Raw genomic sequence first — 13,656 nt, 5'->3', positions numbered from 1 at the left:
ATTCTCCAAAGAAACCCCCTTCAATAGGGTCTTGGATATAATAGGGTGGATATAACTCAATAGTGTCCCGCCTCTCTGAGGATAAAGTTCCACAGCTACAACATGGCTTTCAAGACCCACCTGGCCCCTGCTTTGTCTTTCTGTCTCCTCCTTCCTACTCCCAGCTCATTCTCTACGCTCCAGCCATATGGGGCACAGATGCCTGGACAGAGCCAAGGAAACGGTCCCTGCCCCTCCAGTGCCCACCTTCCCACCCAGCCTGCACCCTAACAGAACACTCTGAGCGTGGAGGAAGTTGCCCACAAGTGCCCCCGGAGCTCACTCCTCCAGGGGGGTTTGTTCACAGATGTTTGCACAACTCAGGAAAGTCTGTGATCCGGAGGGAAACCACATGCCTGGAAACGTGAGCAGGGCTCTCAGCAGCCAGAAACGGGCTGGGGGATCCCCCCCTCCCCACCCAGCAAGGCAGCAGGAGCACCCCTCCCCTCTGGCCCTCCTCGCTCCAGAGAGCTGGCGCCAGGGCAAGAGACCCCCGTGGGCCTCAGGGGACCAAGCAAGGGCCCAGCTCCTGAGTCTGCCCTGGCCAGAGCGGGTGAGGGCAGGGCAGGGTACAGAGATGCAAACTAAACACCAGGTGACCTGATGGGAGCCCATGCTAGTGATGATGCCACCGCGGACTTATGAAGCCAATGAGCACAGTCGTCACGACTTAGAAGGGGGCAGTCTCCGTTTTGTAGAACCCATTGCCTTTGTTACCCAACGCCTGACCGCATTGCAAAGCCTCACGCGGTCTGATCCTTCGCCCAAACCCCGGGAGGATGTGGGGTTCAGGGATGAGCAACAGAGGTCATGGTTTGGCAATAGCAAGGGCTGAAAGTTTAATGGTTTGTTTGTGTGTGTGTTTTTTTTTTTTTATGGTTTTGTTTTTTGGCTGAGGCAAAATAGCCCCAGGTCAAAGGGGCCCCAGTGAAATGTCTCGTACTGCCCCGAGCACTTAGCAGACCTCAGCCCAGCCAGCAGTGCAGGGTGTGGAAGTTGAGGCCCCGAGAGGAAAGCAACTTGCTAAGGCCACACGGTTCTAAAAGGGGGTATTCTAGAAGATCCGCAAGCTCTCCCAGTGTCTGTGCTTTAACAAACAGAGCGTGCACATTCTGTCACAAAGCCTCGAGGTACCTTCTTGCATGAAGAGTTTATGCACCAGGGCTTGGGCTGTTGCTGTCACAACACACAGACTTGGCCTCTGCTGGGCCTTGTGAGCACTTGCTTCCTGCACTGTCCCCCTCCCCCAGAGGCTGGTGGACATAATTCACCTGCCATGCACTTCAGCCTCTTCAGCCTTTATTCATTTTACAGAGTCATGCAACCATCACTGCTATCTAGTTCCAGAACATCTTCATCACCCCCGAAAGAAGTCTCGTGTTCATTAGCAGTCACTTCCCCTTCCTCCCTCCGCACAGCTCTGGCAGCCACTGACATTTCCATCTCGAGATTGCCTGTTCTGGACATTTCCATAGAGATAGCACCCGACAACACGTGCCTTTTGTGTCTGGCTTCTTTCGCCCACTTTGCACTGAGACATAATATTTAATTGTAGCGGAAGATCTTTGGGGACTAGGCCTGGAGTCTCTACTGTGCCACTTACTCACCATGTGATCTTGCCAAGTCACTTTCCTATCTCCCCTCCCGCCACCTCTGGTCTCAGTTTCCTGACCTGTCAGATGGAGAGATAATGCAATGTCTGCCTGTGTCACTCAGAGATAATGAGACCGTCAAGGACAGCACCCACAGGAGCGGGGCTGCCTTGAACCTCTGCCGTGTTCCCGGTTCACATCTCAGATCTGCTACCTCTGATTAACTGCTCTGAGTATCTGTTTCCCATCTCTCAAATGAGTATCTGGGTGTTGTGAAGATTAAGTGAGATACACATGCTGTCGTGGATTGAATAGTGTCCCCTCCAAAATATTCACAGCCACATAGAACTTCAGAATGTGACCTCATTTGATGACAGGGTCTTTGCAGAAATAATTAGGTTAAGATGAGGTTACACAAGTTGAGCATCCCTAATTCAAAAATATAAAATCTGAAATGCTCCAAAATCTAAAACTTTTGGAGCTCCCATATAATGCTCCAAGAAAATGCTCATTGGAGCATTTCAAATTTCAGATTTTCACATTAGGGATGCTCAGCTGACATAATACCAGTATTCTAAAATCTGAAAAAATCCAAAATTTGAAACACTTCTGGTCCCAAGGATTTCAGAGAAGGGGGTACTGAACCTAAACAGTGGTCCCCCTAGACTAAGGGGGCCCTAAATCCAGTGACGAGTGTCCTCCTAAGAAGAGGAGAGAATACACAAGGACACAGAGAAGGCAGAGATGGAGGCAGAGACTGGGTGATGATTCCAAAGTCTGGGCTACCCTGTTTCTCTCTTCCTTCCCCAGGCCCCAAAGGCGGGCTGATTCGGGGAGTCTGAGACACAGTTACAAAATGGCCAAGGGGCCCAACTCCCAGCTTCCAGACATCCCAGCCACCCGGCGTACCTAGGTGGGAGGTTGTTTATAGACAGCCCTGAAGGATGGCCAGTGATGCGGTTCCAAGCCTCCTCCAGACGCCTCTCCACTCTGAGTCACCCCTCATGGCCCACCCGCTGGCCAGCAACGAGCATCTGTTTCCTCTCTTCAGTTCTGGCCAGGACAGAGGACAGCCTGTGGGGCCCCTCCCTGCCATGACACCACCACTGCCTTGTGCAACGGCAAAATGATAACAGAACAGCTGCTGCTGGGTGCTTACCAAGAGCCGGCTGCTGCACCACGTCGTCTCGTGTGATTCACAAACTCTGCAAAGCGCCCCACTTTACAGATCAGGAGACCGAGGCTCCGGGAGGTGACATAAAAAACAACCCAGGTTCGCCGCCATTCAGCAGTGATGGAGCTAGGCTTTAAACCCTGGTGAGTAACTCCACACCCTACACCTGTCCACCAAGCCAGACCCTAAGGACCAGGGTCTCGCCTTTGGAATCAGATTTGTTCACAAAGTACTAATGTCTTCCACCTGGGAGGAAGACGAAACAGTGATGCAGAATTCCATGAGACTAGGAACATCCTGACTGCTTACGGGCACCTCTTAGGGCCTGAGTCTGACCCTCATCCTTATGTTTCATGAGGGAAGAAGAGACTGTCTCCTGCTGAGAACCAGTTATCTCTGTCCGCACCATAAGGAGCCAGAATTTATTCTCTGCAACTCAGTCTTGACATCATTTTCTGCTCGCCTTTTAATTATTTGGCTATTTTGATGCATTTATTTACTTCTGCAGATTTTCCTAAAGTTTCACCAAAAAAAAAAAAAGAAAAATCTTGGCTCCTGATTGGTCCAATAAGCCTGGAAAATGCAACTACTACCTGTTTCTTGTGGGGCTTCATGATGCACATACACATATTAAAGGCCCTGAGAAGTCCTGCGGGAGAGAGGCCTGCTGCGCTCAGCTTTGTCCAACCCAGGGTCTCCCAGATTTGACTGGCACAAACCTGTTTTCCACCAGCTATTCCTTCATACTTTCCTTGCCCAGCTCTTCCTTCTCTACCTACAGTTTAAATGTTGGAATTCCTCAAGTCTCATTCGTAAAACTTCTCACCTCATCCCTAACTAATTCCAGCCCCAGTCATGGCCCTAAATACCACCTGTGGCGGAGCCAGCCTGTCTGGGCTCTAGTACCAGGTTATTTAATCAAACACAAACCTAGGTGTTGCTGTGAAGGTATTTTGTGGATGTGCGTGACTTCTACGATCAGTTGACCTTAAGTAAAAGAGATTACCCTGGATAAAATGAGTGGGCCTCATCCAATCAGCTGAAGGTCAAAAATTGAGGTTTCCTGGAGAAAAAGGGGAAATTCTCCCTCCAGACTACAGCACCAACCCCTGCCTGAGTGCCCAGGCTTCTGGCCCGCCCCACAGATTTGGATTTTTTCAGCCCCCACAATCACATGAGCTAATTCCTTAAAACAAATCTCTTGATTGATAGAGAGAGATGGATGGGTAGACAGAGACAGAGATGGAGACAGAGACAGATATAGGTAGGTAGATATCCTCTCGGTTCTGTTTCTCCGCAGAGCCCTGACTGGCACACACCTATGCCAACAGCTCTCCATGCAAATGGAAATCAAAAGAACACATAAGTAGTTATACCTGTATCAGATAAAATAGACTTTAGGTTAAAAACTATAGAAAGAGGCAAAGGTGGACATCCTATAATGACAAAAGGGTCAATTCTGCATGAGAATATAATAATCCTAAGTATATATGCACCCAACATTGGATCACTTAAGTATATTAAGCAAATATTATTAGCTCTAAGGAGATATACTGCACTATAGTAATAGTAAGGGACTTCAACACCTCACGTTCAGCAATGCACAGAGCATCCAACAGAAAAATCAACAAAGAAACATCAGATTTAAACTGCACTCTAGGTCAAATGGACCAACAAACATTTACAGAACATCCACCCAACAGCTGCCGAATACATATTTTTCTCATGAGCATACAGAAATTTCTCCAGGTTAGGTTATATTTTAGGCCACAAAACAAGTCTCAAACAATTTTTAAAAATCAAAATTATATCAAGTTTTTTGTGACTCCAATGGAATAAAACAAATCAATAACAGGAAGAACTTTGGAAATTATAAAAAGACATAGAAATTAAACAACATACTCCTGCACAATGAATGAGTAATGAAGACATTAAAAAAAATTTTGGAGACAAATAAAAATGGAAGCACAACGTACCAAAATGTAAAAGCAGTTCTGAAAGGGAAATTTATCGCAATAAATGCCTACATCAAAAAATTAGAAAGATCTTAAGTAAACAACCTAATGTTGCATTTCAAGGAATTAACAAGAACAAACTAAACCCAAAATTAATAGAAGAAAATAAATAATAAATATCAGAGCAAAAATAAACAAAATAGAGATAAAAAAATACAAAAGACCAACAAAATGAACAATCTGATTTTTGAAAAGCTAAAGAAAATTGACATATCTTTTGCTAGTCTAAAGAAAAGAGAGAAGATTCAAATAAATCAAATCAGAGATGAAAAAGGAGACATTACAATTGATACCACAAAAACACACATGTTCATAAGAAACGATTACATGCCAACAAATTAGAAAACCTAGAAGAAATTGATAAATTCCTAAACACATACAACTTAAACTAAATCATGAAGAAATAAAAAATGTGAACAGAGCAATAAGAGTAACAAGATTGAATCAGTAATAAAAAAAAACTCTCCGTCAAAGAAAATCCCAGCACCTGATGGCTCTGCTGCTGAATTCTACCAAACATTTAAAGGAATAATACCAATCCTCTTCAACTATTTTCAAAACTTGAAGAGGAGGGAATTTTTCCAAACTCTTTCTATGAAGTCAGCATCACCCTGATATCAAAATCAGACAAGGACCCAACAAAAAAAGAAAACTGTAGGTCAATATCCCTGATGAGCATAGATGCAAAAATCCTCACCAAAATATTAGTAAGCTAGCCAGGTGTGATGGCACACCCCTGTAGTCCCAGCTACTTGGGAGGCTGAGGCAGGAGGATCGCTTGAGCCCAGGAGTTTGAGGCTGCAGTGAGCTATGATGATGCCATCGCACTCTAGCCTGGGCAGCAGAGTAAGCACCTGTCTCAAAAAAAAAAAAAAAAAATACTAGCAAGCCAAATTCAACAGCACATTAAAAAGATCACTCACCATGATCAAGTAAGATTCATCTCAGGCAGCCGGGCGCGGTGGCTCACGCCTGTAATCCTAGCACTCTGGGAGGCCGAGGCGGGCGGATTGCTCAAGGTCAGCAGTTCGAAACCAGCCTGAGCAAGAGCGAGACCCCGTCTCTACTATAAATAGAAAGAAATTAATTGGCCAAATAATATATATAGAAAAAATTAGCCGGGCATGGTGGCGCATGCCTGTAGTCCCAGCCACTTGGGAGGCTGAGGCAGAAGGATTGCTTGAGCCCAGGAGTTTGAGGTTGCTGTGAGCTAGGCTGATGCCATGGCACTCATTCTAGCCTAGGCAACAAAGCGAGACTCTGTCTCAAAAAAAAAAAAAAAACAAAAAAACAAAAAAACCAGCCTGAGCAAGACCCCGTCTCTACCATAAAAATAGAAAGAAATTAATTGGCCAACTAATATATATAATATAAAAATCAGCTGGGCATGGTGGCTCATGCCTGTAGTCCCAGCTACTTGGGAGGCTGAGGCAGTAGGATTGCTTGAGCCCAGGAGTTTGAGGTTGCTGTGAGCTAGGCTGACACCACGGCACTCACTCTAGCATAGGCAAGAAATCGAGACTCTGTCTCAAAAAAAAAAAAAAAAAAAAGTTTCATCTCAGGAATAGATAGTTCAACATCTGTAAATTAATAGACATGATATATCATATCAACATAGGACAAAAACTATGTGATCATTTCAACAGATGCATATGCCTCTCTCTATCCCAAGTCTGTAGTCCCCATGAAGGCTGGGACAGGCAAGAGTGACCCCAAGTCTTCAAGAAAAAGGATGCTCATCTCTAGCAGTTTTAGTTTCCCTGTACTCAGAGTTCTGTGTGCCCCTTCATGGGAACCGACATGAGTTATGCTAAAGATAAATGCTCACAGTGCTGACTTTGTATAGGGTAATCCAATTCCATCTCTATCAAAAACACCGGGAATGGCCGGGCGCGGTGGCTCACGCCTGTAATCCTAGCACTTTGGGAGGCCAAGGCGGGCGGATTGCTCCAGGTCAGGAGTTCGAAACCAGCCTGAGCGAGACCCCGTCTCTACCAAAAATAGAAATAAATTAATTGACCAACTAAAAATATATATACAAAAAAAAAATAAAACACCGGGAATGAACTACTGGTTTCCAAGGGAAACATTTTCTTCCACACCCCCTTCTTTGCTGTACACATGGGCCACTCAGGCATCCAAGCTGATTGGAAAATGATAAGAGCTTTTCCACCTGGGCGCTTTCTGCCAGATTACACAGAAAAAGGTGATAAAACCCGGAAAAGATACACCAAATACACATATTCATCTTATCCTGTGAGCATCTGTATAACCTGATACTGACATTTCCCAAGCATTTATTTAATCCTCACTACGATTTTCAAAAGTTGGCAGGACCAGAGCTTTCCTGCCTGGGTTCCCCAGCTCTCTTCTGGAAGTCTCAAACGGTCTGGCTCCCTCTTTCTCTCCGTACCTGCTCTCTCAGAGCACCCTCGCTCTGGGCTGAAACTCTGCTTAATTCTGTTCCCTGCACCGAACTAAACATGGCTGCTCAAGGGTAGGGGTTAGGCGATACTCACAGATAGAATGAGGAACGGGGGCTTGGGGCTTGAACCTGGGCTTTCTGACTCCAAGTTCCAAGTAAGCCTTCCACAAAGGCTGTGCACATGTGTGCATTTACAATCCACATGCTGGTCCCTCCGCCTACAATGTTTTCCTCAGCTTGCCTGCCTTCCAGACTCCTATTCATCTCTCAAAACCCAGCTCAAATATCCCTCCATTATGAATCCTTCCCTGACTCTGCATATTAGTCAAGGTTATCTAGAGAAACAAAACTAACAGAAGGTGGATAGAGATAGAGATATATAGAGGTGAAGGTAGGTAGATGTAGATAGATTTATTGTAAGGAATTGGCTCATGCAATTATGGAAGCTGAGAAGTCTCGCAATCTGCTATCCCTAAGCCGGTGAGAAGGCAGAAGGAGACAGATTTCCCAGCTTGGAAAGAGCCAGGCAGAGAGCACCAATTCTCCCTCCCCCCTCCTTTCGGGGATATTCAGGCCTCTGAGAGACCGGCTGAGGCCACTACAGCGGAGGGGACAACTGCTTTCCTCGGTCTACCCATTCAAACGTTAATCGGTTTGAATTAAAGCAGGAGGGTTAAACACCCTCACAGACACACCCAGAAATCATGTTTAAACAAATATCTGGGCACCCTGTGGTCCAGTGACCTCGACACATAAAATCACCCATCACGCTCTGCCTCGAGCAGAGCCAATCCTTTTGGTCTTCGTACTCAGAGCCTTGGCACTCCGTTGTCACTGCATTCCATGGCATATTGTCACCGGCCGTCAGCCTGTCCTTGTCCTCAGCCCGACTGAGAGCTCTCAGGGAAGCAGGGCAGGGCTCTGCTCGTCTCGGCACCCCTGTGCCCACCCGGGTCTGAACAAGTGCTTCAGGACGTATCCGTTGACATAAGAAAATCTGCTGCTATTCTTATATGTAAATAAACAGGGTTGTGAATACATTCTGCAAGTATTTGAGCGCTTGCTACATACCAGCTCTGCTGTAGGAGTTGGGGGTACGACCCATATCAAAAGAGACAGGTGCCTCGCCTGGTGGAGCTCGCGTTCTAGGGAGGGGACCGGAAGCAGCAAGCAAGCGCACCACGTGTGGCATGCAGCAGGTGTGGGGGGAAGGACGGTACAGCGGGGCAAGGGGAGGACAGGTTGTCCCAGGGGAGGGCTCTCTCTGTTAAGGGGGCTTTGTGAGGACCGGAAGGCCCCGAGGAGCACGCGTGAGGCTCTCTGTGGGACGGTGCTCCGGCGGGGGGCAAGGCAGTGCCAAGGCCCTGAGGTGGGGGAGGCCGTGGCATGTTCTAAACAAGGCGAGGAGGTCGGGGGAGCTCGGGGGAGAGCGGGCAGGTCGGTGAGGGGGGTGCTCAGGGAGGCAGGTGGGACCTCGCCGGCCACTGTCAGGTCCCAGTGTTTCCTGCACCTGAGACGAGCCTCAGACGCTGTCAGGTGGAGATGCGACAGGTCCCAAGTCGGCCTTTGGAAGACAGAGAGACAGCCGAGCGTCCCTGGTATGGTCCTTTCCGCCCGCTGCCCGAGGGGCGTTTCCTCCCGGGGTGGGGCCGGGACTGTGTCCACTCAAGGGACTCTCCCGCCGCCCCCGCAGGAGGCTCTGGCGAGACCCTGCCCGGGTGGAAACGCCTTCGCCTCCCACGCAGGGCAGCGCAGGGACAGAGGGTTTTATATGGAACTTTGTGGGTTTTGGGTTTTGTTTTGTTTTTTTAACTTTTCTGGTCCATGAAACCCGTGGCCCAGAGGAGCTTTTTCTACCGAGTGGGCACTTTCTCCCCCCAGCACTGGCACCCCGAGCCCTTCCTTCTGGGCTGGCGGCCAGGCCATCCACTCGGGCGGGCAGCACGTGCAGCAGCTGAATGCCAGGCTTTACTGTCTCCCGTAGATTTCCGTGTGTTCGTGCTCTGCGAAACCTACACTTAGGGTTTTATGTTCATGTCCCTTACATTTAACACCTGCTCTCCAGGCGCCATATGCCCTTCTAAGGGGGCACCTGCCTGGCACCAGGTCGGTGCCCCACATGTGTTTGTAGAATAAAGGGATGGACCCCCAGACCCTGCGCTTGGACAGGAGCAGGGGGTTAAGCCAGGGCTTGAATGACAGATGAGCGCTCGCCGGGGAGACGGGAGTGGGGGCCGTCCTTAGCCAGCACCCACAGGCGTTGGAGCCCCTGCCTCGCCCACTGCCCACAGGGGGTGGCCCTGGGCGCTGCAGCAAGACCACGGCGGAGTTTGTGAGTTCCAAGGGGCTGGGCCGCTGTCTTGTGAAGTGACAAAATCCAAGTGTTTTCGAAATTTTGATCTGGCAGAAGGATAGACTGAAAGAAAAGAAAGAAAAGGCCAGGAGGAGATTGGTTTCGAGCCCTCTGTTGCAGGCTTTGTGTGTTGTGTGGCAGGAAGAAAGGTGTGACTGCAGACAGCTGTGAACAACAGAGACGTAAGAGCACCAGCCGCGCCAAAATTATTAGGTCATTAAATCTGAAATGTCCGATCTCGAACCAAAACCGTAGTTTATTGTATCTCAAACAAGAGGCAGTACAAATAATCAAAGTACGGGCCTAAACTATCAACACAGTTTTTCCACCTTAATGGTAGCTTGTTTATGCCAGCAACGAAGAGGCCTAGAGAGCGACTGACAATGAAATTGTGAAAGACGTTTCCAAAGCTTGTTGAGAATTGAATATTTTTCCTTGAGAGAAGTGGTCCAAAGCCTTGAGGAAGTGGTAGTCAGTTCATGCAAGGTCTGGTGAATACGGTGGATGACAGAGAGTTTCCCAGTCCAGGCTCTGTAGTTTGAGCAGCGTTGCTCATGCAACATGTGGTTGACAGTTAATCTTGCAAGAGGATGGGCCTGTCTCTACTGACCAATCTCAGCTGCTTAATATCAAGCATCCTCATCATTTCGTCCAGTTGGTTGCAGTAGACATCTGCTGTCATCGATTGAACAGGTTTCATGAAGCTGTAGGAGATAATACCAGCTCTGGACCACCCAGACACCATGAACTTTTTTTTTTGATGAATTTTCGGTTTTGGACTGTGTTTCCGCACTTCATCTTTATCCAACCATTGTTGGATAACAGAACGAACAGAACTTCTCATCGTGCCAAATGCTTTTTTTTATTTTTAGACAGAGTCTCACTTTCTTGCCCAGGCTAGAGTGAGTGCCATGGCATCAGCCTGGCTCACAGCAACCTCAAACTCCTGGGCTCAAGCGATCCTCCTGCCTCAGCCTCCCGAGCAGCTGGGACTACAGGCATGCGCCACCATGTCCGGCTAAATTTTTCTATATATATTTTTAGTTGGTCAATTGATTTCTTTCTATATTTGGTAGAGACGGGGTATCTCGCAGGCTGGTTTCGAACTCCTGACCTTGAGCGATAGGCCCGCCTCGGCCTCCCAGAGTGCTAGGATTACAGGCGTGAGCCACCTCGCCTGGCTGTGCCAAATGCTTTCAATTGTCAAAAAGAGTCCATTTTTCATCACAAGTAATAATACAGTATAGCCTTTATATCATGACAGCAAAGAAAGGCAAATTTCAAGACGTGATTACTCTTATGACACTTGTTTATTAATAATTCACACCGAGGCCATTCTATCCAGTTTCTTTGCCTTGCTGATGTGTTTCAAATAGTGCAGTATCGTTGGAATAGGAACGTCAAACCTTGCGCTAACTCACGCACAGGTCGAGATGGATTCGCTTCCACGACAGCTTTCAGCTCATCATCATCCACCTTGGTCTCAGGTCACCCACGTGGCTCATTTTCAAGATTAAAATCACCAGAACAGGACTTCTCTAACCATCAGCATACTATGTGTTCATTAGCCACGTCCTTCCCAAACACTTCTTTGATATTTCGAGCTGTCTGTGCTGCACTGGTTCCACGACAGAACTCACACTTGAAAAGAACAAGAATTTTCAACTTATCCATGCTTTCATAAAAATTGCTCTAAAAAAAAAAAAAATTGAAATATAATCGCACGCCAAACCATGCGCTTGCAAGACTGAGGATGTACCTCCACAACAAAAATAAAACAAGAAGTGTCCGAGTGAAACGTTAGAGATGTCAACTGCCAAACTTAGCACTTAAGGAAATCAGACATTTCGTACTCAATAAGCTAATAGGATGCTGCCTTGCATCCTGTCAAGCGTCTGCCCGGCTGTGGTTTTCTTGCCTCCGTCTGCAAGCCGTGACGGTAACAGGCACATCATCTGCCGCTGAAAGGACCGAGACGCCTGGAGGTGCCCAGCATGTCAGTGTTCCTGTCCGACAAGTGCTGAGTGACCCCTGCTAGGGTCTTTCATCCTGAAGAACCTGCGGGATTTGACTAGAAAAATAAAGGAGAAAATGGCTCCCGAGTTGAGCTCCTGGAGACCTGGAAGGTGGCCCTCGTGTCACAGTGGGGCCCGGGACCACATGTCCCCGTGCATCTCAGACCCCAGAGCTCACCTTCCCGAGAACTTGCATCGAGCACAGCGCATGCCCTCACGTACCTGGGGGGGGGGGGGGCCCAGCCTGCCCAGGGCACCCCCCACTGGTGTGAAGGACACCCCCAGGGAAGGTTAGCCTGTCCCACTGAGCTGGCCGCGTTGTCTTCTATTTCTGGAAGGCAGCCCTGGGTCCTCCACTGGCCACCTCCTTACCCAAGTACCCCGGGTTCGTTTACCAAGTGCAGCTCACACCGGACTATAAGGTCTAACCAAGCCTCCCAGACATGGGAACCACAAAGGCAACCGTATTCAGAAGGCAAGCAAAGAAAGCCCCAGCAGAGGGTTCCCGTTGCCGGCCCGCTGCTCAGCCCCTCCTGTCTTCTGCCACATTGCAGGGGCCAGTTTTCCCTTCATAGACTTGAGGTCCCCTCACCCTGCCCGCTGCCCCACTCCCCACAGCCCCAGAGGCGGGGGGAGACCCTCTGTCCCCCGGGCCAGGGCTTGCTTCTGTTTCTAATCCCCTGTGAATGACAGTGAGAAAGTCTGTTTTCTTAAAAAAAAAAAAACAAAAACTTAACTGTCCACCCCCAGGGTGGGGTCCCCACGGCCTTGGCAAGGCCGCCATAGACTCATTTCCGAAGCGGAGCTTACTCAGCCCTCAATAATGGCCCACATGGCAGCAAGGAGGCCGGGCCCCACGGCCCCGCTACGCCGGGACAGCTCTCCCCACTGTCTGTCTTCCTGCGTGAGGCAAAGCCGAGGTCAGACCTGCACTGCCCTCCTCCTGGCAGAGCTGCCTCATGCTCTCCGACGAGTAAATAATTACTGGACAGGGAGACATCGCCCACGGACAAATGCCTCTCAGAAACGGTCCAGTCTAAACTCAGACTGAGGGGAGAAAAAGCCAACCACTGGCCAGCCAGGCCCCGACCTACGTTACTAAACAATGGGAAAAGCAGGAATCTGGAACCTTCTCTGGTTCAAGTCTAGCCTGGAAACCATGGGAGGCATTTGCCTAGCATGTGCGGGACTAAGAAAGTCCCCCGAAGAGGTCTCTCAGGGTAGGAAAGAACCTTCTCCTGGGAAGGATCCCGGCTTCCTCCCTGAAACTCAGGTCTGCTGCTGGGCCTCAGAACATGAACTCTGTTTCCTGCCTCCCAATGTTAAGATCTCCATCAACAGGAGAAAACTGTCAGAAAATTTAAAAGTGCAGTGTGTCCCCACTGAGGTGTCAGCAACGGAAAAAGGAAACACAGCAAAAGGCCAGATTCTGAGGACACGTGTGACGATCTTCCATTGCAGACATTTGGGGAATCGCTTTTCCGGAAGCCAGAATCTGAGCCCTGAATTCTGGCATGAATGGGTTCTTCTGCTATAGGAAGGGGGCTGGAAACATCTTGATTTTTAGGAGTGAAGAGGGCAGGTAAATGGCATTCAGTTGGAGGGTCTTGCTGCCTGACTCTCAAAGAAGGCCAGAAATTTCTTGCTGTCTGGAACTCGCAGTACTGAGCAGCAATTCGACTTGATATATGCAGGCCTACATCAAAAACGGACCTCGGCATTGCCAAGCCAGATTAAGGAAAAGTGCATCTGACTTTACTCAGCTCTGAGCGTTGCATGAGTCAAACCTCTCCCTAGCTCTCTGTTTGCATAATGGAGTCCACGCTGATGGATTCCTGGCAATGTATCCTTCATGACCAAAATCCAAAAGGGGACATTCAAGTTGGCTCCCAAAGAGCTGCTGCAGAGCCCCAGACACTCGGGAGCCGATTGCGAATGGGGCGAACGTCATCCCTCAACGCGCGCCGATGCTTTGTGAGCCTTTTGGGGCAAGTCAGCGATGCCAAGACTTGTTTTTCGGGCATGTTTGCCAGCCCTGGCTCT

The sequence above is a fragment of the Microcebus murinus genome, chromosome 6, assembly GCF_040939455.1.
Source record: "Microcebus murinus isolate Inina chromosome 6, M.murinus_Inina_mat1.0, whole genome shotgun sequence".
Taxonomy (NCBI): Eukaryota; Metazoa; Chordata; class Mammalia; order Primates; family Cheirogaleidae; genus Microcebus; species Microcebus murinus.
Note: the sequence above shows the minus strand (reverse complement) of the source record.